General features: G+C 43.0%; 2 protein-coding genes across 2 annotated transcripts in view; both read right to left on the bottom strand.

Annotated features, from left to right (window-relative positions):
- Positions 1-20168, bottom strand: part of LOC126076916 (sodium/hydrogen exchanger 9B2-like) — a 66195-nt gene extending 46027 nt beyond the window's left edge. The window contains exon 1 of the mRNA XM_049885621.1: positions 19797-20168. The gene's annotated coding sequence lies outside the window, so the exon portion shown is untranslated. The remainder of the gene's footprint in view (positions 1-19796) is intronic.
- The window catches only part of LOC126076906 (sodium/hydrogen exchanger 9B2-like), a 298466-nt gene that overhangs the window by 48059 nt on the left and 226655 nt on the right, over positions 1-23752 (bottom strand). The window lies entirely within an intron of this gene.

Raw genomic sequence — 23752 nt, 5'->3', positions numbered from 1 at the left:
ACCTGCAGGTAGGTGTGTTTCCTATCACTGGGTTTTGAAATTACAATAATATGTCAAAGAAATCAGAAAATAAGCAAAAATGACATTTGAGGGGCCATAAGAAATGTCACAAAATCTTTACTCATAGGCTTTCAAGGCCTCACTCGAAGCTCATTATCTGTTATTTTGAAAATAGCTCTAATGATCTTGCTCATCTAGTTTCCAAACCTCAGAAGATGAGATGCTATAAATTAAAATGTACCAAGATACTGCTATTATAGAGGCAAACTGGGAGCAGCATGAGTGACAGCTAACAACGAAGAAGACGGAAAGATAGCAATCTAAGTTCATAAAACGAGGGGATAGTTATGTCTTCCATAGAAGATATTCGTAGCTTTGGCCTGCCAAACATCTTTGTCCCCCTTCTTTTGGTAAACAGTACAATCATTTTATTTTGTGCAATATACCCTTCCCTATTCCCCATCCATGTAGTTCAGGTGAGAATATCATTCTCACCTCCCCATCCTTCATGCTCCACCCAATAATCCAGAGGTGAGCACAGGCCCAGCCCCAGGTCTGGCTGATGAGAGAACTCCTTCCCCTAGTCACATTGATGAGTTTAGGCATAAGCACAGGACTTATACCTGGCCAGTGAGAGTCAGCTTTCAGGTGTTTACTGGAACCACTGGAAAAGAGTTCCCTTTCTGTTGGGGTAGTTAAGCTTTGACTTGCTATTGACAATCCTGGTGACACCCAAAATCTCTCAAAGAATGAAGTGACCATAGAGCAAAGCAGATTCTTGATATGGAAAGAGAAAGTCCCAAATTAATGACCATATTGTTGGTACACCTGTATCTAAGTTACTTAGTGCTACTGTAACAGAAATACCACAAGTGGGCGGTTTTAAGTACAGAAATTTATTTTCTCACAGTTCTGGAGCCTAAAAACTTCAAATTCAGGGCAGGGCTCTAAGGGGAGATCCTTCCTTATTGGTAGCCCCCAGAGTTCCTTGGTGTCTTTTCCGCCCTGTGCCTCTGTGTCTATTCTGCTCCTTTTATAACTCAGAAGTGATTAGATTTATGACCCACCCTACTCTTTTATGACCTCATTAACATTACAAAGGAAAACCCTAGGAGGCAGAACCAAAATGGTGCTATAGACAGAAACACCATGCCATCCCTCTACAAAAAAGACTGGAAAAACTAAGCAAAACAGATACAAACATCAATCCTGGAACCCTAAGCATCAAATGAAGGAATAAAGAACTCGATCAAGCACCTAACAGAATAAGAAACTGACAGAGAACAGAAAATGAAGAAAGCTATGGAATGGAGGTCCCCTACCAGCTAATGCAGCATGGATTTGCCATCTTGGACTAGAGTCACCAAGGAATGCAGTCACGGAGTACAGGAAGGCAGCTTCACAGAACCCCCAAGAGGAGACAGAGCAGTGGGTAGCCAGGGATGCACACTTTCCCACCCTCCACCCTTCTCCCCTGTACGAGGTCTCCGTCATGTTATGAGCCACGGTCACTCCACCAGAGAGACACCAGCTCACTGCCAACCAGAATCGCGATCTCGGACCTCAGCCACCAAGGACTGTGTACAGGGAGTACTGGAAGGAAACTTCACGGAGCTCCCGACAGGAAACAGAGCACCCAGTAACCAGGGATACACACTTTCCCATTCTCCAGTCTAAACTTTGTATAAAGAGTGGGCTTTGGGAATAGTTTTAGTTCTGGATTACCGAAGCATCTGGGGCCATAGCTTCAGGGGTTCATTCAGTCTCAGTCAGACATTAAGTCTGGTATTTTTATATGAATTTGAGTTATGCCCTGCACTTTTCTGACACTCCCTCCAGGACTCTCTGTTGTGGTCCCTGTCAGGGTGGTCATTGATGGTAGCCAGACACCATCTAGTTCTTCTGGTCTCATGCTGATGGAGTCTCTGGTCTAAGTGGACCTTTTGTCTCTTGGGCTAATATTTTCTTTGTGTTTTTGGTGTTCTTTATTCTCATTTGCTCCAAATAGGTTGGCATCAATTGATGCATTTTAGATGGCCGCTCACAAGGTTTTAAGAACCCAGATGTTGATCACCAAAGTGGGATGCAGACCACTTTCTTAACAAACTTTGTTGTGCCAATCGACCTGGCTGTCCCCCCAAACTGTGGTCCCCAAGCCCCAGCCCAAGCTACTCTGTCCCTGGAAGTGTTTAGTTGTGTTCAGGAAACTTCTTAGCTTTTGCTTTGGTCCAGTTGTGCTTACTTTGCCTGTATTGTGTGTTGTCCTTCCCTTCACCTAAGTTGATTCATCTTCAATATCTAGTTAGTGAATTCTCCCCTCCCTCCCACCCCACCCTCGTAATCATCAAAGAATGTTTTCTTCTGTGTTTAAACCTTTTCTTGAGTTCTTGTAATAGTGGTCTCATACAATATTTGTCCTTTTGCAACTGACTAATTTCACTAAGCATAATACCTTCCAGATTCATCCATGTTGTGAGATGTTTCCCAGATTCATCATTGTTCTTTATAGTTGCATAATATTTCATGGTGTGTATGTACCATAATTTGTTTATCCACTCTTCTGTTGATGTGCACCTAGGTTGTTTCCATCTTTTTGCTATTATGAACAGTGCTGTAATGAACACGAGTGTGCATATATTTATTTGTATGATGACTCCTATTTCTCTAGGATAAATTCAAGGAGTGAGATTTCAGGATCCTATCATACTTCTATTTCTAGCTTTTTAAGGAAGTGCCAAATTGTTTTCCAAAATGGTTATACCATTTTATATTTCCACCAGTAGTGCGTAAGTGTTCCAGTCTCTCCACAGCCTTGCCAACATTTATTGTTTTGTGTTTTTTGGATTAGTTGGGGTGAGATAGTATCTCACTGTAGTTTTGATTTGCATTTCTCTAATGGCTAATGATCATGAGCATTTCCTCATGTATCTGTTAGCTGACTGAATGTCTTCTTTGGTGAAGTGTCTGTTCATATCCTTTGCCCATTTTTTACATTGGGTTATTTGTCTTTTTGTTGTTGAGGTGTTAAAATATCTTACAGATTGTAGAGATTAGACCCTTATTGGATAGGTCATAGCGAAAATTTTTTTCCCAGTCTGTAGGTTGTCTTTTTACTCTTTTGGTGAAGTCTCTGGATGAGCATAAGTGTTCGATTTTTAGGAGCTCCCAGTTATCTAGATTCTCTTCTGGCATTTGTGTATTGTTAGTTATGGTTTGTATTCCGTTTATGCCACGTATTAGGGTTCTTAGCATTGTCCCTATTTTTTCTTCCATGATCTTCATCATTTTAGATTTTATATTTAGGTCTTTGATCCATTTTGAGTTAGTTTTTGTACATGGTGTGAGGTATGGGTCCTGTTGCATTTTTTGCAGATGGATATCCAGTTATGCCAGCATTATTTGTTAAGAAAAAGAAAAAAAGAGACCGTCTTTTCCCCATTTAATGGACTTTGGGCCTTTGTCAAATAGCAACTGGTCACAGGTGGATGAATTTATGTCTGGGTTCCCAACTCTGTTCCGTTGGTCTATGTATCTGTTGTTTTACCAGGCAATTTGGACTACCGTGGCGGTATAATAGGTTCTAAAATCAGGTAGTGTGAGGCCTCCCACTTTGTTCTTCTTCAGGAATGCTTTACTTACCAGGGGCCTCTTCCCCTTCCATATGAAGTTGGTGATTTGTTTCTCTATCTCGTTAAAAAATGCTGTTGGAATTTATATTGGGATTGCAATGTATCTATAGATCACCTTGGGTAGAACTGACATTTTTACAATGCTGAGTCTTCCTATTCATGAGCATGGTATGTTTTGCCACTTATATAGTTCTCTTTTGGATTCTTGCAGTAATGGCTTGTAGTTTCCTTTGCATAGGTCTTTTATGTCTCTGACTAGATTTATACCTAAGTATTTTTTCTTCTTGGGCGCTATTGTAAATGGTAGTGATTTGATTTCATTTTCTAAGTTCTCTTTGTTGGTGTAGAGGAATCCAGCTGATTTTTGTATGTTTATCTTGTATCGTGATACATTGCTGAAATCTTCTATTAGGTCCAGTATTTTTCTCGTGGATTCTTTGGGGTTTTCTCTAAGATCATATTATCTGCAAATAGACATGATATGATCTTATACAGAGAAAACTCCTTCTCTTTACCAATTTGGATGCCCTTTATTTCTTTTTCTAGCCTAATTGCTCTGGCTAGGACCTCGAGCACAATGTTGAATAAGCGTGGTGATAATGGGCATCCTTGTCTGCTTCCCATTCTCAAGGGGAATGCTTTCAGACTCTCTCCATTTAGAATGATGTTGGCTGTTGGCTTTGTATAAATGCCCTTTATTATGTTGAGGAATTTCCGTTTTATTCCTATTTTGCTGAGAGTTTTAATCATGAATGGGTGTTTGACTTTGTCAAATGCCTTTTCTGCATCAATTGATAAGATCATGTGGCTTTTATGTTTTATTTATGTGATGGGTTATGTTGATTGTTTTTCTAATGCTGAACCACCCCTGCATACCTGGTATGAATCCCACTTGGTCATGGTGAATTATTTTTTTGATATGTTGTTGAATTTTATTGGCTAGAATTTCGTTGAGGGTTTTTGCGTCTATGTTCATGAGGGATAATAGTCTGTAAATTTCTTTCTTTGTGGTGTCTTTACCTGGCTTTGGTATCAGGGTTATGTTGGCATCATAGAATGAGTTTGCGAGTTATTCCATCCTTTTCTATGCTCTCAAATATCTTTAGTAGTACTGGTGTTAACTCCTCTCTGAAAGTTTGATAGAATTCTCCAGTGAAGCAGTCAGGGCCAGGGCTTTTTTTTGTTGGAAGGTTTTTTTTTAATTACCTCTTCAATCTCTTCCTTTGCTATAGGTTTATTTAGTTTTTCTACCTTGGTTTGTGTTAGCTTAAGTAGATAGTGTTTCTAGAAATTTGTCCATTTCCTCTAGATTTTCAAATTTGTTAGACTACAATTTTTCATAGTATTCTATTATAATCCTTTTTATTTCAGTTGGGTCTGTTGTGCTATTGCCCGTCTCATTTTTTTATTCAGGTTATTTGCTTCCTCTTCTGGTTTTCTTTTGTTAGTTTGGCTATTGGTTTATGGATTCTGTTCATCTTTTCAAAGAGCCAGCTTTTGGTTTAGTTAACTCTTTCAATTGTTTATCTGTTCTCTATTTCATTTATTTCTGCTCTAATCTTCATTATTTCCCTTCTTCTGGTGCCAGAGGGCTTCTTTTGCTGCTCTCTATTTGTTTGAGTTGTAGGGTTAATGTATTGATTTTGGTCCTTCCTTTCTTTTTGATGTGTGCATTTATTGCTATAAATTGACTTCTGAGCACTGCTTTTGCTGTGTCCCAAAGGTTCTGGTAGGATGTGTTTTCATTCTCATTTGATTCTATGAATTTCTTTATTCCATACTTGATTTCTTCTATAACCCAGTAGTTTTTGAGCAAGGTGTTGTTCAGTTTCTATGTATTTGTTTTTTTCCTCCAGCTTTTTCTGTTAATTGTTTTCTACTTTTATGGCTTTATGGTCAGAAAAGATGCTTTGTAATATTTCGATGTTTTAGATTCTATTGAGGGCTTGATTTGTAGCCTGATATGTGGTCTATTCTGGAGAATGTTCCATGTGCTTTGGAAAAGAAAGTATACGTGGCTGCTGTTGGGTGGAGTGTTCTGTACATGTCTATGAGGTCAAATTGGTTGATTGTGGCATTTGAATCTTCTGTGTCTTTACTGAGCTTCTTTCTAGGTGTTCTGTCCTTCAGTGAAAGTGGTGTGTTGAAGTCTCCTACTATTGTTGTGGAGCTGTCTAGTTCTCTTTTCAATGCTGTTAGAAGGTGTTTTATGTATTTTGGAGCTCTGCTGTTGGGTACATATATATTTATTATGGTTATGTCCTCTGGGTACATTGACCTTTTGATCATTATATAGTGTCCTTCCTCATCCTTTGTGGTGGATTTAACTTTAAAGTTGATTTTGTCAGAGATTAATATTGCCACTTCTGCTCTTTTTTGATTGTTTTTCCTTAATATATTTTTTCCATTCTTTCAGTTTTGGTTTGTGTCTTTGAGTCTAATGTGTGTCTTTTGTAGGCTGCATCTAGATGGATCTTTTTTTTTTTTAATCTATTTTGCCACTTTCTGTCTCTTTATTGGTGCATTTAGTTCATTTACATTCAGTGTAATTATGGACAGGTGTGAGTTTACTGCTGTCATTTTGATGTATTTTAGTGTGTGTGTGCATGTGCTGTGGACAGTTTCTTTGTTCCACTTAATTTCTGGGCTGAGTCGTTTTTCTTTACGTATTTTCTTTTCATCTTTTTCATTATTGTTGGTTTTGTATTTGCTGATTCTTTACATTTTTCTTTTTTTTTAATTTCGATGGGTAGATTTGTTAGTTTCCTTTATGGTTACCTTAAAATTTACCTCTATTTTTCTAAGTTTAAACCAATCTTTTATTTCTTGATATTGCCTTAACTTCCTCTCCATATGAAAGTTTTAAGACTGCACTATTTAGTCCCTCTTTTTTAATGTTGTCATCATTTACATATTGATGTCTCTGTTTCCCTATTTTCAGTTTTTTAGCTTTGACATATTTTTTGTGACTTCCCTATTTGTGTTGATATCTGGTTGTTCTGTCCTGTGCTCTAGTCTTATGCTGTTATCTGTTATTGTTGGTTCTCTAGATGAAGAACTCCCTTTAGTATTTCTTGTAATTTTAGTTTGGTTTTTACAAATTTCCTTAACTTCTGTTTATCTGGAGATGCCTTAATTTTGCCATCACATTTAAGAGTCAGTTTTGCTGGATATATAATTCTTGGCTGGCAAATTTTTCCTTCAAGGCTTTATGTATATCATACCGTTGCCTTCTTGCCTGCATGGTTTCTGCTGAGTAGTCAGAACTTAGTCTTATTGACTCTCGTTTGTAGGTGACTTTTCATCTATCCCTAGCAGCTCCTAAAATTCCCTATCTTTGGTTTTGGCAAGTTGGATTATAATATGTCTTGGTGGCTTTCTTTTGGATCTACCATGTGTGGGGTTTGATGAGCTTCTTGGATAGATATCTTCTCATCTTTCATGCTATCAGGGAAGTTTTCTCCAGGAAATCTTCAACAGTTCTCTCTGTCTTTTCTCTTATCCACTCCCCTGCCCCCAATGTTCTGGTAATCCAATCACTCATAGGTTTTTCTTCTTGAAAGTGTCCCACATAATTCATAGAGTTTCTTCATTTTTAAAATTCTTTTATGTGATTTTTCCTCAAATTTGTGTCAATGGCTTTATCTTCTGTCTCACTAATTCCAACTTCCATTTCCTCAATTCTGCTTCTATGACCTTCTACTTGGTTGTCTAATTCTGAAATTTTATTGTTAATCTTTTGGATTTCTATTTGCTGTCTCCCTATGCTTTCTAGCAGCCTGTTAAATTTTTCATTCTGTTCTTGTATGGCTTTCCTAATTTCCTCTATTGCTTTGTCTGTGTGTTCCTTGACTTGTTCTGAGTTTTGCCTGATCTCCTTCCTGATCTCTTGAAGACATCCGTATATTAACCTTTTGATTTTTAACTCCAGTACTTCCAAGACCTTCTCTTCTTCTGGAAGGTTTCCTGCCTTTTTGTTTTGGTTGCTTGCTGGAGCCATCTCGACTTACTCCTTTATGTGATTTGATATTGACTGTTGTCTCCAAGCCATCAATAAATTATTATTTATTTATTGTATGTTTGCTTACTGTGTCTTAGTTTTTTGTATTTTTTTATTCTGATATGCCCAAATAGGCTTGGCATGTGAGCTACTTTCCTTACTGGGATCCTTGAAGCTCTCGTGTTCTGTCACCAGATGGTTAGAGCTGCTACCAGGTGTGTGAGCCCAGGAGACTGTTTACCTTTCTTGTATGGGTTCAGCTCAGGTGTTCATGTCATCAGTCACTGACTGTGTCATGCAGACTCTCACCTATAGTCCTAGACAGGCAGGGTTGCATAGGGGTGACTGGAGCAGGCACGGGTACCTGGCTACTGTAGGGGGCTATGTGCTCAGCAAGGTAGGGGGCTGACAGCTGCCTGAGTGGATAGGTGGACAGTGTGTCCCTGGCCCTAGAGCACGTAGGTGGGTGGGTTTTGCAGCCAGACTTCAGGTACCCAATGCTGTTGGCTGTGAGGACTGGGAGGAACCATTTATTCTTAGAACCCTGTCATGGGTGGCTAGGTGGAATGGGTGAAACTGCCAGGCCACAGGCCCATGATATGGGTAGGTGAGGACGCTGTTTAATAGGCAGGGTGGTGTCAAATGTCAGAAATCTGCAACTCCACCTTGGATGCTGCAGTTGAAAATAGACTTCAGGTATATACCTTGTTGTTCTTTGCTAATGAGGGCCTATACAGTTGAATCGGCCCACACAGGTCTAGGCAGGGATGAAGGGTGTTCAAAGTTCATGGACCCCTTATGCCAGTACATAGGCTAAGCGACAGTTCTTGCCCTGATTTCCAGCCTTGGGGGGCGTGGCAATTTTTTAAAGCCATGAGACTTGTTCGGGTGTGGTTTGTCCTGAGTACCTGGCTTAGTGGAGTTGGTAGGGTTTTTTTTTCCCTAAAGCCTTGAGACTGGTTTGGGCACCATAGGTCCTATTTCCAGCTCAGGGGGCATGGCAACTGTTCAATACTGCGGGACTGGTATCAGAGTAGAGTGTGGGAGGGGGGTGGATCAGGGGAAAGAGGCACTTCTTCACTACAAAACTTCTGGAGGGGAAGGGTTATTTTGATCCTGCATGGTAGGTTAGATGCTTGTACTTAACTTTTGCAGACCTAGTGACACTTCCCCTTAGCTCCAGAGGCTTGTGCAGACTCTTTGCTGCTCGGTCTCTCCTGACATGGTGAAATACATACTGAGTGCTACTGCTCACCTTAGGCCATGTATGCCAGCCAACCCAGCCTGCAGAGTGCCAGCTAGCTCAAGACTGGCACTTCTTCACTGCTTCCAAAAAGTCTTTCCCTTCCCTGGCTGCTCAGTATGACTCCTCAACTTTGTCTTTGATGATGAGGGCTTCTAGATTGCCATATATAATCCATTCACTTGTTTTTTCAGGTCTTTGTCGTAAGAGGGACAACATGACTATGACTGTTCCACACTCTCAGCCCAACCTCTCCAGTCTAATCGAGCTTGGAACGCTTATGCACTGCTGGGGGGGATGTAAATGGTACAACTATTTTGGAAAACAATATGGTGCTTCCTTAGAAAGCTAGAAATACAAATGCCATATGATCTAGCAATCCTACTCCTAAGAATATACCCTAGAGAAATGAGTCATCACGTGAATAATAAAAAAAACAAACCCAGTGCAGTCGATAGACATATGCAAACCCATGTTCACTGCAGCATTATTCACAATAGCAAAAAGATGTAAACAACCTAAGTGCCCATCAACAGAAGAGTGGATAAACAAACTGTGGTACATACACACAATGGAATACTATGCAAAAATAAAGAACAATGAAGAATCTGCGAAATATCTCACAATGTGGATGAATCTGGAGGGCATTATGCTAAGTGAAATAAGTCAATCACAAAAGGACAAATACTGTATGAGACCACTATTATGAAAAGGTTTACACACAGAAAGAAAAAAACCTTTGATGGTTACTAGAGAGGGGAAAACCTGGTGGCACAGTGGTGAAGAGCTGCGGCTGCTACTCAAAAGGCCGGCAGTTTGAATCTACTAGACGCTCCTTGGAAACCCTATGGGGCAGTTCTACTCTGGCCTATAGGGTCACTATGTGTCAGAATTGACTGAATGGCAATGAGTAGTTTGGGGGGGGGGAAGTGTGGGGAGGGAAAAACACTAACTAGATGATCAATAAGTGGTACCTTTGGTAGTGAAGAGAAAGACAGTACACAATACTGGGGAAGTCAACATAACTTGACCAACGCAAGGTCATGGAAGTTTCAAGGACACATCCAAACTCTTTGAGGGACCAAATTACTGGGATGAGGGCTGGGGACCATGGTCTTGGGGAACATCTAGCTCAACTGGCAAAACACAGTTTATAAAGAAAATGTTCCATATCTCACTTTGGTGAGTAGTATCTGGGGTTTTAAAAGCTTCTGAGCAGCCAACTAATATTCCACTGGTCCCACCCCATCTGGAGCAAGGAAGAATAAAGAAAACTAAAGACACAAAAAAAGATTAGTCCAAAGGACTAATGGACCACAACTACCACAGCCTCCATCAGACTGAGTCCAGGACAACTAGATGGTGCCCATCTACCACCACCAACTGCTCTGACAGGGATCACAATAGAGGGTCCAAGACAAGAGCTGAAGAAAAACATAGAACAAAATTCTAACACTCACAAAAGAAGTTATGGCCCCTGAACACCCTTTTAACTCAGTGCTTAAGTCACTCCTGAGGTTTAACCTTCAGCCAAAGATTAGACAGGCCCATAAAACAAAACGAGACTAAATGGGCACACCAGCCCAAGGTGAGGGTGAGAAGGCAGGAGGAGACAGAAAGCTAGTAATGGGGAACAGAAGGTCGAGAAGGAGAGAGTGTTGACACATTGTGGGGTTGGTAAGCAGTGTCACAAAACAATATGTGTATTAACAGTTTAATGAGAAACTAATTTGCTCTGTAGACCTTCATGAAAAGTACAAACAAAAGAAGGAAAGAAAAAAAAAGGGGGGGATGCAGCACAGAAATTAAAATTCTCGTGGACTCTAGACTTTCGTCTACCTTCCATGGGTGGATGAACCCCTGAAACTACTGCCCTGATTAATCTTTAAATCTTAAGCTAAAAATATGCTTCAGGCATCTTAAAACCAAACAATAGTTTATGTTAACTAGTAAAAAAGGTCTGCCTTGAGCATTATGCTCTTTTAAGAACTATATGGGATCAAACTGACAACAGCAACTCAAAAGATTAGATAGGAACTTTAGGGAGCAGGGAGTTCATGTTAATGAGGGGGGAACAACTCAGAAAACGAGAGTGAGAATGGTTGTGCAACTTGAATAATGTAATCAATGTCACAAAATGGTACTTGTAGAAAATGTGAATTGGTACATGTTTTGCGGTGTTATTCTCAACAACAACAACAAAATAAAGTTTAGGGGAAAAAAAATACCAAAGCAAACTAAAAAAAAGTCAGTTGCATATAAAGTATCAATATTGTTACTAGTTGTCATCTGACTCATTGCAATCCCATGGACAACAGAATGATCAGACCATTGTGATCCACAGGGTTTTCACTGACTGGTTTTCAAAAGTAGATTGCTGGGCCTTTCTCCCTATTCTGTTTTAATCTGAAAGCTCTTTTGAAACCTGTTCATCGTTATAGTAACATACAGGTCTCCACTGACAGACGGGTGATTGGCTGGGGATTGAACCCATGTCTCCCACATGAGAGGTAACAATTCTGCCAGTGAGCTACCTCCCATTGCCACTGAGTTGATTCCAACTCATAGCGATCCTATAGAACAGAGTAGAACTGGCCCATATGGTTGCCAAGGAGCAGCTGGAGGATTCCAACAGCCACATTTTGGTTAGCAGCCATAGTTCACCACAGCTCTTAACCACTGCACCACCAGGGCTCCACTGAACCTTCAATGCTGCTCCAACTATGAACAGGACGAATAAATAGTAGGCCATGAACCAGATATTCAACAACTATAATTCTATAAATTTGTAAGTGAAGAAATGTTTCACATTATACTTGTAGGGTAAAAGGCATCAGAGGTAATCTAGTCTACAAGTATCACACTCAAATGCTGTCAGGAACCAGGTAGTTAATACGGATGTGTGAGTCTGGCAACTGGAGAAGTTAGAGCTCTACTGAAGGCATCAAATAACTGCAGACTCCTGGATCTAATCTTATGGTTTCCTTGCCATGAGATAAAACTGAAGTTTAGAGAGATTAGGTTTAGGTGACTCTTAGAAGCTATATAGCACGTATGCGAATCAAAGGCAATGCAGAAAACAGAAGCCACTCCAGGTATTTTTAGGAGAAAGGGATTTTATACAGGGAATTAAGTGTTCCTGAGATTGGTGAAAGAGCTAGAAGGGCAGGGTCTAGGCTGGGCCTACAGGAGTTGTTACCTGAGTAAGGTTCTTGCCTCTCACTGATCAAAGAGCAAATAAGGCACGTAGAGTTTTCCACACAAGCAAAGCTTCATTGAAGAGGCTTGCAAGCAGAGACAAGGAGGGCCTAGAGCAACACATACCCTCGTCTCACAGAACAGAAGACGGGCCTGGGTTTTTAAAAGTTCTTGGGCAGGAAAAGATTCATGTTTATTCACAGACACAGGTGGGGATATGTTAACTAAGGTGCTTGCACAGCAGCTTTCCAAGATGGCTACTGTCCCGGAGGCCTCTGGGATTTGTAGTAGGACTTATTATGGGGTGTCGCACCTGCACAATCTCTTGCTCCCGGGGTGCGATTCCCTGGGTGGGGCTGCAGCCCCTCACTGCCCCCTGGTGGAAGGTCACACAGCGGTCACAGGTGGATGTTCTGCGCATGTTCCTAGGGCTGGTTTTTTCCAGCTGCTTCTGAAAGGCAACTTTAAAGAAGTTTGTAGGCTATTTTTAGATACCCTGCCCCACTGTTCTGGGGAATGGCTTTGTTTTTGTGCCCTGCCCCATTTCTTGTTACTTTCTTTGTAGATTTGGGGTCCCCTCTGTTCCTGGTCTTAATAAGTCACTAGGTTCCACACCCAACCAACCCCCTATCACCTCCCTGATAATATAACCTATCTCTCTTTTACTTGCTTCTCCTCTAACCACACCAGTCTCTTTGCTATTCCTCAAACAGGCACCCTCTGATCTCAGGGCCTTTGCTCCCTGTCTTAGAATAACTCCTAGAACACTTGTAACTGAACCACTAAGGAGTGTACTGTTATTGCTACAATCAAAAGGCTACCACAGGGATACAGAGTTCAGGAACACCACTGTAGCTGTGATGCAGAGGAGCTGTCATCTGGAAGATGCTTGGGCAGCGAGCACAGAATGTGTTCACACCTCCCCTAACAGCCATACAGCTGGTGCTCCAACACTGCAATGCTTAGGCTGGCTCTCACCACTAGTATAAGTACATCCTAACACCCACAATGCTGGAGACTGTATGCTGGCATTTCTTCAACCGTCCTTGCCTGCAGAAAACAGCCAAGAACTGCAAAAAGATGGCCTCTACCTCACACCTGTCTTCAAAATATCAGGCAAGTCAGCTTCTAAACCAAAAAAAAAAAAAAAACCAAACCCACTGCTGTGGAGTCGATTCCGACTCATAGCGACCCTATAGGATAGGGTAGAACTGCCCAATAGAGTTTCCAAGGAGCGCCTGGTGGATTCGAACTGCTGACCTCTTGGTTAGTAGCTGTAGCACTTAACCACTACACCACCAGGGTTTCCAAGGCAGCTACTAGCAGACACTAATTTTGCATCCAGAACTCTAGCTGGAAGGGAGTCTGGGAAATATTTGTCTCTTTCCAGTTTCTGCTGTAGAGGAAGGCACGATAGAAGCAGGTAGGAACAAATGTGAGTGCCCAGCTTCTACATGCAGCACAGCAATTAGGTGTAGGCCCCTGGACTTAGACTAGGGCATCGACTCATTTCCACTTGTTCTATAATGCTTTCTATAGAAGTTCAGGAATTACTGGATGGTGTAAATGGTTAAGCTCTTGAGTACTAACCAAAAGATTCGTAGTTTGAATCAACTCAGAGGTGCTACCAAAGAAAGGCTTGGCAATCTGCTTCCAAAAGGTCACAGCCATAAAAACCTTATGGAAGAGTTCTACCCTGTACATACGGGGTTGCCATAAGTCAGGGTTGACTGTATGGCAACAGGTTTGGTTTTTTTATTTTTTTTCTTTTTCCACGGAAGTCCTAGAAAAACGGTAAAACTGTAGTCAATGGAGCCAAAATTCTGAAGACCTTAATACTAAAAGATATTATGTGAATTATTCACTTTATATCCTTAGTATAGCATGAATCACACAGTATCTAATTACTTGTTTAGGTATATTCTGATGCACCGGATTTTGAGCTACTGATCAGTAGAAATTGTATTTAATTCATATTTGTATCTCTTGCCCTCATAGGTGCTTGGCACAGAGAAGACTCACAGGTATTTGCAGAATTGAAATGTTTCATTCTTGACTTTCTGAGAAAGCATAAACCGGAATATCTTGAAAGTACTGTGGAGCTGTGATAACTGCCAGGTGGAGGCCCCCTTGTGGGCAGAAGGGGTTTTAGTCTTTCATTGAGAACAGAGTCTTACCTGGCTAAGGTTTCTGCTGAAAGCTGGTGTTGTCAATTTCTTGATGAGGGCTAAAGGAAAGGGCGGCTTCCTGCTATTAATTTTTTAGGGCAACAGATCACAGCACAGGTGAGGATGAGGTAAGAGTGAGCTAACGAGCTGCTGGCAGGTAAGTAAAGAAGCCATGGCCTGAAACTGCACTTGGAGCAGGTGTGGTTATATTCTCCAGTCAGTAGGATCAGATGGGTGTTCACCTAGTGCACAAAGGCCACACTTCCAGCTGATTTGGAAACTAAAACAAAAACAAACAAGAAAAACCCACTCCCTAGCAATGCTAACAACAACAACAAACACACATGAAAGCCAGAAGCGTAGCAAGGGGAGTACCAGAGGAGGGCACTTGGCCTCTGGCACAAGTCCAGGGGGGTGCTGGACAAGGCAGGGAATGAATTCCCAGGTGCCACAAACACGACAGGTGCCTGACTGTGGCAGCCAGATAAGAGGGAGGGAAGGCATTTCTGCTGACTCCTCATTGCTATTAAGACAGGCAGTCTCAGAGGCCAAACCTTCTAAGAGACATCTGCTCTGGCTTATCCTCCTACACAGAGCAAAATAAGCTGAACTTTCTTCTGAAATTGTCCTTGACAAGATAACCACAGAACAGGTTACAGAGGGCCTCAACCCACGTCTGGGTGGAGACTTAACACCCTAAGGAAAGAAAATCAACCTGTTCCTCCATCCTGGGGGATCAAACCCTTGTCTAAAGAAAATGCATACTCATCCCCAAGTTCTGAGCACTTGCTTGAAGGTCAATTCTAAATATTCAGGATGAATTTGCATTTCCTTGTCTGCTCTCCGTAAACGTCCACTGCCCCAAGCTGCCTGGGAGCAGTCTTGGAGGCAGCAGCCCTGATTGCTCCTTTCCTTGTACGATGAAATAAAAGCATCTTTCTGATCTCCCACCTTGGCTTCTTTTTATTGACTGTAATAAGTCACACCTAGCAAAAACTCAGGTTTTTATCTAGCAACATTTTTGGTGAGCAGCCAGGAGTCATCACTCATTCCTGAGATGGCCCATACTTGGCACCACTCGGACAGTTCTTTAAGAGACCTAGGGCGGTTCTAAAGGCTGACCTGCCTCAGACACAACAGTGACTCTGTGGTAGACACAAAACGTGCCTGGGGTTATTTGGTAAGTACCTAGGTAAGGCCTTAGAAGAGTCCCAAGAAGCAGGATTATTGACCATTGAGGGTGTAAAAAGCTCTAGGTATCTGAGTTTATTTGGTAAGCACCTAGATATGGGGTGTAAAAGGTCTAGGTTTGGTGAATAACAGGGTAACGCCTAGGTAAGGGCTTATGAGAGTCTCAAGAAGTGGGAGTATTAACCTTTGGGGGGAAAAACCAAGTATACAAAATACCAAGCAGAAGAACTAAAAAAGAAAGAGGCAACCCAGTGCCCAGTCATACCCCTAAAAGATAAATCAGACTGAGAAGGAACCAGAGGCAAGTTCTCCACCAGAGCCTCTAGTTATAATGAAGGTGGAAGGAGAATCTATAAAGTTTCTGGTAAATAGTAGAGCGACCCACTCCCTTCTGACACCTGCCCCCCCCAAAAAAAAGCTATCCCGATAAGGCAGACAGTGTCTGTTGTGGGAGTATCAGAAAAAGAAGAGCACCCTGCCTTCCTACAACCTCTAACTTGTTTAATACAAGAAAAATCTTTAACATACTCCTTCCTTTATGAAAAACAGGTGGCAGTTACAAATGGTCCTCCAGCTACTACCAGGCCACCAACTAAATATGGGAAAGAAGAACATTATTGAGAGTTAGTTGATCCAGATATCAGAGATGCAGCAGTGTCATAAATGTGGGCCAACAAAAGCAAGGAGGCAAAAAATGTCCTTCCTGTTGTCACTGAATTGTTACCTGGAACCTTTTCCCCAGGAAACCCTGGTGGCATTGTAGTTAAGAGCTATGGCTGCTAACCAAAAGGTTGGCAGTTCAAATCTACCAGGTGCTCCTTGGAAATCTTATGGGGCAGTTTTACTCTCCCCTGTAGGGTTGCTATGAGTTGGAATCGATTTGACGGCAACAGGTTTGGTTTTTTTGGTATAGATCCTCCGAGGCTTAAGCAGTATCCCATCTGAGCTGAAGCCTGACAGGCACTGGGCAAAATCATCACCAGATACCTGAAACACAGACTTCTCAGATTGTGTCAGTTCAACACCCCCATCCTGCCGGTGAAGAAGAAAAACAGAGAACCAATTTGTTCAAGATCTGTGAGCCATCGACCAGGTAACCGTCACAGTCCACCCTGTAGTCCCCAATCCATATACCCTGTGGCCACCTTGTTGCCCACCTTTTCCAGGTTCACTGTGCTGGACCTGAAAGATGCCTTCTGTTGCATCCTGGTGGAGGAAAAAAGTCAGGAAATCTTGGCCTTTGAGCGGGAGAACCCAGGAACATGACAAACACAGCAGTTGTGTTGGCAAGTCCTCCCACAGGACTTTAAAAACGGTCCTACTCTTTTTGGATCAGCTTTGGCCCAAGAACTGAGACAAGGGTATCCTTCTCCAATACATGGATGACTTACTCATCACCAGTCGCAGCCTTGAACTGTTCATCGATGGAAGCAGTTACATGGAACAAGGAAAAAGAAAAGCTGGATATGCAGTGGTCACTTTTGAGGAGGTTCTAGAGGCTAACGTGCTTCCCCCAGGTACCTTTGCCCAGAAGGCAGAGCTCATTGCTGTGCTGCAGGCCCTTAGAATCGCCAAAGGTAAGCAAGCAACTATTTATACTAATTCCAAGTAGATATTTGACGTACTGCATACATACAAGGCAATCTGGAAGAAAAGAGGGGTCCTATAAGTAGGAGGTAAGGCCGTTACATATTCTTAAGGGATCTTACAACTTTTACAAGCTGTTCTCCTACCCACCCAACTAGCAGTAGTACACTGCAAAGAGTGTCAGAAAGGGGACACCACAGTGGCCAAGGGTAATTACAAAACTGATACAGCAGCAAAGAAAGCTGTAATCCAACAGAAACCTATCGTAGCAGCCCCATTAATTCCCCACTTAGAGTTACTGTCACCCGGCCTCCACCTGGACTATTCCCAACAAGATAGACATTGCCAAGACCGGGGTGGGGGGGACAGGGAGGACACTCTAAACAAAGATAGATGACTGTATGCCTCCCATGGAAAGATTTCCATTCCATCAAAACTCACGCGCCCTATCCTACAGAGAGCCCACCAGTCCACCTATGGTAGACCGTATCATTGGGTTAAGGTCCACAACGCTATTTTGGCAGTGGTAAAGAGCTGCCCCACCTCTATGAAAAATAATCCCCAAAATACTGCTGAAGTGTCCCCAGGGGTCCAGCGAACTGGGGCAATGCCTGGAGATGACTGATAGGTAGACTTCACTGAGATGCCTTGAGTTCCCGAGAATTACAAATATTTGCTAGTCTTTATCGACACCTTTACTGACTGGGTCGAAGCTTCTCCTTGCAGGACTGAAAAGGCCACCAAAATGGTGAAACACCTCCTGAATAAAATCATCCCTCGTTTCGGGCTTCCTGTCTCCATTGGCAGTGACAACAGGCCCCATTTTGTGGTCTTGGTGGTGCAATCAGTGGCATCTGCCCTCGAAATTAATTGGAACTTACACACAGCCTGGAGACTCCAGTCCAGTGGCAAAGTAGAGCAGGCTGATCAGACTCTAAAGAGACACCTAGCAAAGCTGTGCCAAGAGACCAAGTTGGGATAGACAAAAGCATTGCCTATGGCCCCCTTGGGCCGGAGCCCTGGTGGTGCTGTGGTTAAGCGTTCAGCAGCTAATCAAAAGGTCAGCAGTTTGAGTCCATCAGCCACTCCTTACAAACCCTATGGGGCAATTCTCTTCTGTCCTATAGGGTCACTATGAGTCAGAATCGACTCAATGGCAAAGGGTTTGGTTTTTATGAGAGTTCAATTCACTTCTGGAGGCAAAATGAAACTTAACCCATTTGAGAGATTTTATACATGGGCGTCCTTATTAGAGAGCCCCAATATGACCAACAGAGCCTGCCCTAATAATGACGAACTTCCCTCCCTTCATGAGGTAGGAGATGTTCAAGTTACTAAATACTTGCAGTCTCCTTAGGCAACTCTGTCTTCTCTCCATAGGTATGTGCACCCAAAGATCCCACCTGAACCAGAAATACCCCTGCACCCTTCCAGCCTGGTGATTAGGTCTTTCTACAAGCCTGAGAGTCGGAGCCTCTCCAGCAAAATGGGCTGGTCCTTTTGAGGTGTTACTAACAACTCTGACCTCCATCAAGCGCAGCAGTCTTAAAGCTTAGAGCACCACACCAGAGTAAAGGAAACTCTTCCACCATACATCGAGGGACAAACTTGTCAGAACTGTGAGAACTGGACTTGCAAACCTATTAAAGATCTAAGTATTTGCTTGCAAGCACCCTCCTGCATAGATCCAATCCCATACTTTTTAATCTTGTTCATTGTATTACATACACTGTTTGACTTTTTGTTTCTTTATGCTGCGTTTAAACAAGTCAGATTGATAAGAGGCTGACAGCCCTCTAGCCACTACAGGAAATAGTAATGATAGTTGCTATCCTTCTACAAGAAATTCCCATAGCCCAAGCTAAGTGAGAAAACAACCAATTTATCCAACTTTCCAATTCGGTTTCCCAGAGAGATAATCTGAACAATTGTTGGATCTGCCATCCGTTCCCCACCTCCTCTGCTAATTTCAAACTTTCCTAGAGAAGCCCTATCCTCTTCTAAGACACACCAGACTTGGTTCACAGTTGTCCGAGAGTTTAAAATGGTTATTGGTCGTGAGTGGCCAATGCTCACAGGAGGGAATGAGGCAGTCTCAGAGCCCAAGCCTTCTAAGAGACACCTGCTCTGGTTTATCCTCCTACACCCAGCAGAATAAGCTGCCCTTTATTCTGAAACTGTCCTTGACAAGATAACCACAGAAGGGGACACAGATGACCTCAACCCTCCTCTGGGTGAAGACTTAACACCCTAAGGAATGAAAATCAACCTCTTCCTCCATCCTGGGGGCTAGAACCCTTGTCTGAAGAAAATGCATACTCATCCCCAAGCTCTGACCACCTGCTTGAAGGTCAGTTCTGAATATTCGAGATGAATTTGCATTTTCTTGTGGGCTCTCTGTAAAAGCCCACTTCCCCAACCTGCACTGAGAGCAGTTTTGGAGGCAGCAGCCCTGATCGCTGCTTTCGTCGTAAAACGAAATAAGGGCATCTTTGTGATCTCCCACTTACGTCTCTTGTTTATTGGCTATAACAAGTCATGGCGAGCAAAACCTCGGGTTTTCACCCAGCAACACTATCAAAGTCTATTCACCTTGAAATCGAGGGGTGAGGTGGGGGTGGGAACAAGGATGCAATTTAGAGACTGTCCCTGGGCGCTGTTACCCTCTCTATGCCCCTGCTGAAAGCCACTAGGTGTACAACCCAAAGGAGCCAGGTTCAGGTGTTCCTGCAGCAGCTACAGAATTTATTCAGCCTTACTGTTCTCCAGTGGCCACTCACCTCACGTCCTCAGGCCGTAGAGACCGGCTCAGCAAAATCGGTTTAGAAATAGGGTAAAAGAGGTCTGCGGAGAAGCTGACGGAACCTGGTCCAGGCATCGTGTGCTGGGTTCCGGTCGGCCCTTTGTCCCAGGAGGCTTGGGAGGCTGCGATTACTGCAGATGACGGGGCTGGTGCCAGGCGTCTGCGGCCCCGCCTTCTCTGAACACCCGCGGCGCGCATTGCTCCCTCGCTTCCCCCCTTCCAAGGGGCATTGGCGCCAGGCAGACCTCTCGTTCACCTCGCCGAACCCAGTCACTGGGCCCCCTTTCCAGGACCACCGAGCGGGCACAGTGAGGCGTTTCAGTTGTTCACTTTCGCTGGGTGGCTTCGCCGGCCCCTGGTGGCAGGAGGAGCGCGCTCCCGCCAGAAACTCCTGGAAAGGCCGCCCAGCGCGCGCGGGCCCAGGCGCCAGGTTTACCCTGTGATGAAGGAACCCTGGGCAGGAAAGCGCAGCGCCGGCTCTTCAGGAGCCCAGAAGTGTTTGCTGGTCAGCCAGTTGCTTAGCTTATCATTCTGTAAATCAACTTCTAGGAGTAGGTGACAACTTGCTACTTAGGTATGCCTTAAGGGTCTGATAATCAAAGAGTGTTTCTTTTTTAAAAATCCAAAGTGAGGTGCTTTGCGAGATACTTGTATATTAGAAAACAATACTGAGAATTACAAACACTCAAAGTGCCTATACGCAGAAGAACAGGTTTTTCGGCTTCTCAATTAATGAACTGCATTATTCAGACTGATGCAACAGCCTGTCAATCATATTAGAAAAAAAAAATCATGCTTAAAATGACAACATTTCATAGATTTCATAAATTCAATAAATTCCTGAACTTAATCACAGTCCCATGACTCAAATACAAATTTGCATAGAAGAATGAGGTTTGATTCTGCTATTGGCAGTCTTCTATAAACCATAACAGCCCACTTGGCTTGTTTGTGAGAAGGTGATAACTTGGCTGTTATGACGGCTGTAATTGCCCACTTGCTTGTTTGCGAGAAGGTCAAGTGCAAAGGCTGGTGGACATTCCTGCTTCTCTCTTGCATGCCCACTGAAAAAAAACATGCCCAGTGTTCAGAAATTCCTACAGGACTTAACCACGTACTTGGAAGCTATCTCAGACTTAATTTGAGCACCATTTTTCAGTACTAAGAACATGTACAACCATAGAGCTGTGGACTTGAAAGGGACAGTCTTTTAGTCTTTTCTCCAAACTTGAGAACTACACTTAACAGATCAAGAATATGAGCAGTTCTGTGTAATTATACGTGAAAACCAAAGCCAAACCAGTTGATTCTGGCTCGGACCGCCAACCTTTTTGTTAGCAGCTGAGTGCTTTAATCATTTTCACCACTCAGGGACTTCAATTATACATACACACGTGTATAAACACATAATCAAATAGAAAATGACAACAACAAAAAGCCAACCCTTTTAACAGTGCCTTTGGGCAAATGGAACTGGAGTGCTGGAACTTTCATTTTCCATCTATTTCTGTATTGTTAGGGTTTTTACAATAAAAAAAAAATTCTTATGCAATTATAAATACATTTTTAAAAATCTATGCAATTCTCTAAAGCTCTAAAAAAACAGCTCTAGAGGGAAGAAAATTACATAGCTCTTCTTGGTAGCATTACTTTTTTTTTTAAATAAAATTAAAAAAAATTTTTTTATTGTACTTTAGATGAAGGTTTACAGAAAAAAACTAGCTGTCTTAGTCATCTAGTGCTGCTATAACAGAAATACCACAAGTGGATGGCTTTAACAAAGAGAAATTTATTTTCTCAGTGTCGTAGGCTAGAAGTCCAAATTCAGGGTGTCAGCTCCAGGGGAAGGGTTTCTCTCTCCATCTGCTCTGGAGGAAGGTCCTTCTCATCAATCTTCCCCTGAACTAGGAGCTTCTCTGCGCAGGAACTCCGGGTCTAAAGGACTTGCTCTCCTCTCCCTCTCCTCTCCCTCTCCCTCTCCCTCTCCCTCTCCCTCTCCCTCTCCCTCTCCCTCTCCCTCTCCCTCTCCCTCTCCCTCTCCCTCTCCCTCTCCCTCTCCCTCTCCCTCTCCCTCTCCCTCTCCCTCTCCCTCTCCCTCTCCCTCTCCCTCTCCCTCTCCCTCTCCCTCTCCCTCTCCCTCTCCCTCTCCCTCTCCCTCTCCCTCTCCCTCTCCCTCTCCCTCTCCCTCTCCCTCTCCCTCTCCCTCTCCCTCTCCCTCTCCCTCTCCCTCTCCCTCTCCCTCTCCCTCTCCCTCTCCCTCTCCCTCTCCCTCTCCCTCTCCCTCTCCCTCTCCCTCTCCCTGTCCCGGTTCTTTCTTGGTAGTATGAGGTCCCCAACTCTCTGCTTGCTTCTCTTTCCTTTTATCTCTTGCATGCCACACTCAGGGAAACTCCCTTTATGTTGGATTAAGGAGGTGACTTGAGTAAGGGTGGTGTTACAATCCCACCCTAACCCTCATAACATAAAATTACAATCACAAAATGGAGGACAACCACACAATACTGGGAATCAAGGCCTAGCCAAGTTGAGACACACATTTTTTGGGGAACATAATTCAATCCATGACACTAGCTTATCATTAAACAGTATACATACTGTTTTACGACATTCATTACCAACCCCATGACATATCAACACTCTCCCTTCTCTACTTTGGGCTCCCTATTACCAGCTTTCTTATCCCCTCCTGCCTTCTAGTCCTTTTCCCTGGGCTAGTGTGTCCCTTTAGTTTCGTTTTGTTTTATGGGCTTGTCTAATCTTTGGATGAAGAGTGACCCTCAGTAGTGACTTCAGTACTGAGCTAAAAGGGTGTCCAGGGGCCATACTCTCGACGTTTCTCCAGTGTTTGTCAGCCCAGTAAGTCTGGTCTTTTTTTGTGAGTTAGAATTTTGTTCTATATTTTTCTCCAGCTATGTCTGGGACCCTCCATTGTGATCCCTGTCAGGGCAGTCAGAGGTAGTAGCCAGTCACCCTCAGGTTGCACTGGACTCAATCTGGTGGAGGCCTTGGTAGTTGTGGTCCACTAATCTTTGGACTGATCTTTCCCTTGTATCTTTAGTGTTTTTCATTCTCTCTTGCTCTCGAAGGGGTGAGACAAGTGGAGTATCCTAGATGGGCGCTCACAGGGTTTTAAGACCCCAGATACTGCTCACCAAAGTAGAATGTAGAACATTTTCTTTGTAAACTATGTTATGCCAGTTGAGCTATATGTTCCCCGAGACCATGGTTCCCATAGCACTCAGCCCAGCAATTTGGTCCCTCAGGGAGTTTGGATTTGTCTATGGAGCTCCCATGACCTTGCCTTATACAAATTGTGCTGGCTTCCCCAGTATTGTGTACTGTCTTACCCTTTACCAAAGTTACCACTTATCTGTAACATTGATGGTTATCTTCCTCATAACCATCAATGATTTTTTCTTTTTGTGCAAAAACCTTTTCGTGAGTTTTTATAGTAGTGGTCTCATACAATTTTTGTCCTTTTGTGATTCATTTATTTCACTTAGCATAATCCCCTCCAGGAAACCCTGGTGGCATAGGGGTTAAGTGCTACGGCTGCTAACCAAGAGGTCAACAGTTCGAATCTTCTAGGTGCTACTAGGAAACTCTATGGTGCTGTTCTACTCTGTCCTGTAAGGTTGCTATGAGTCAGAATCGACTCAACAGCAGTGGATTTGGTTGGTTTGGTTAATGCCCTCCAGATTTACCACGTTGAGAGATGCTTTGCAGATTTGTTATTGTTCTTTATCATTGTTTGTTTATGCATTCTTTTGTTGATGGGCATCTAGGTGGTTTCCATCTTTTTGCTACTGTGAACAATGCTCCAGTGAACATGAGTGTGCATATGTCTATTCGTGTATGACTTCTATTTTCCTAGGATGTATTCCTAGGAGTGGGATTGCTGGATCAAATGATATTTCTAGCTTTCTAAGGAAG

The sequence above is a fragment of the Elephas maximus genome, chromosome 5, assembly GCF_024166365.1.
Source record: "Elephas maximus indicus isolate mEleMax1 chromosome 5, mEleMax1 primary haplotype, whole genome shotgun sequence".
Classification (NCBI taxonomy): domain Eukaryota; kingdom Metazoa; phylum Chordata; class Mammalia; order Proboscidea; family Elephantidae; genus Elephas; species Elephas maximus.
The sequence above is the reverse complement of the archived record's forward strand: the minus strand, read 5'-3'. Positions and strand labels throughout refer to the sequence as shown.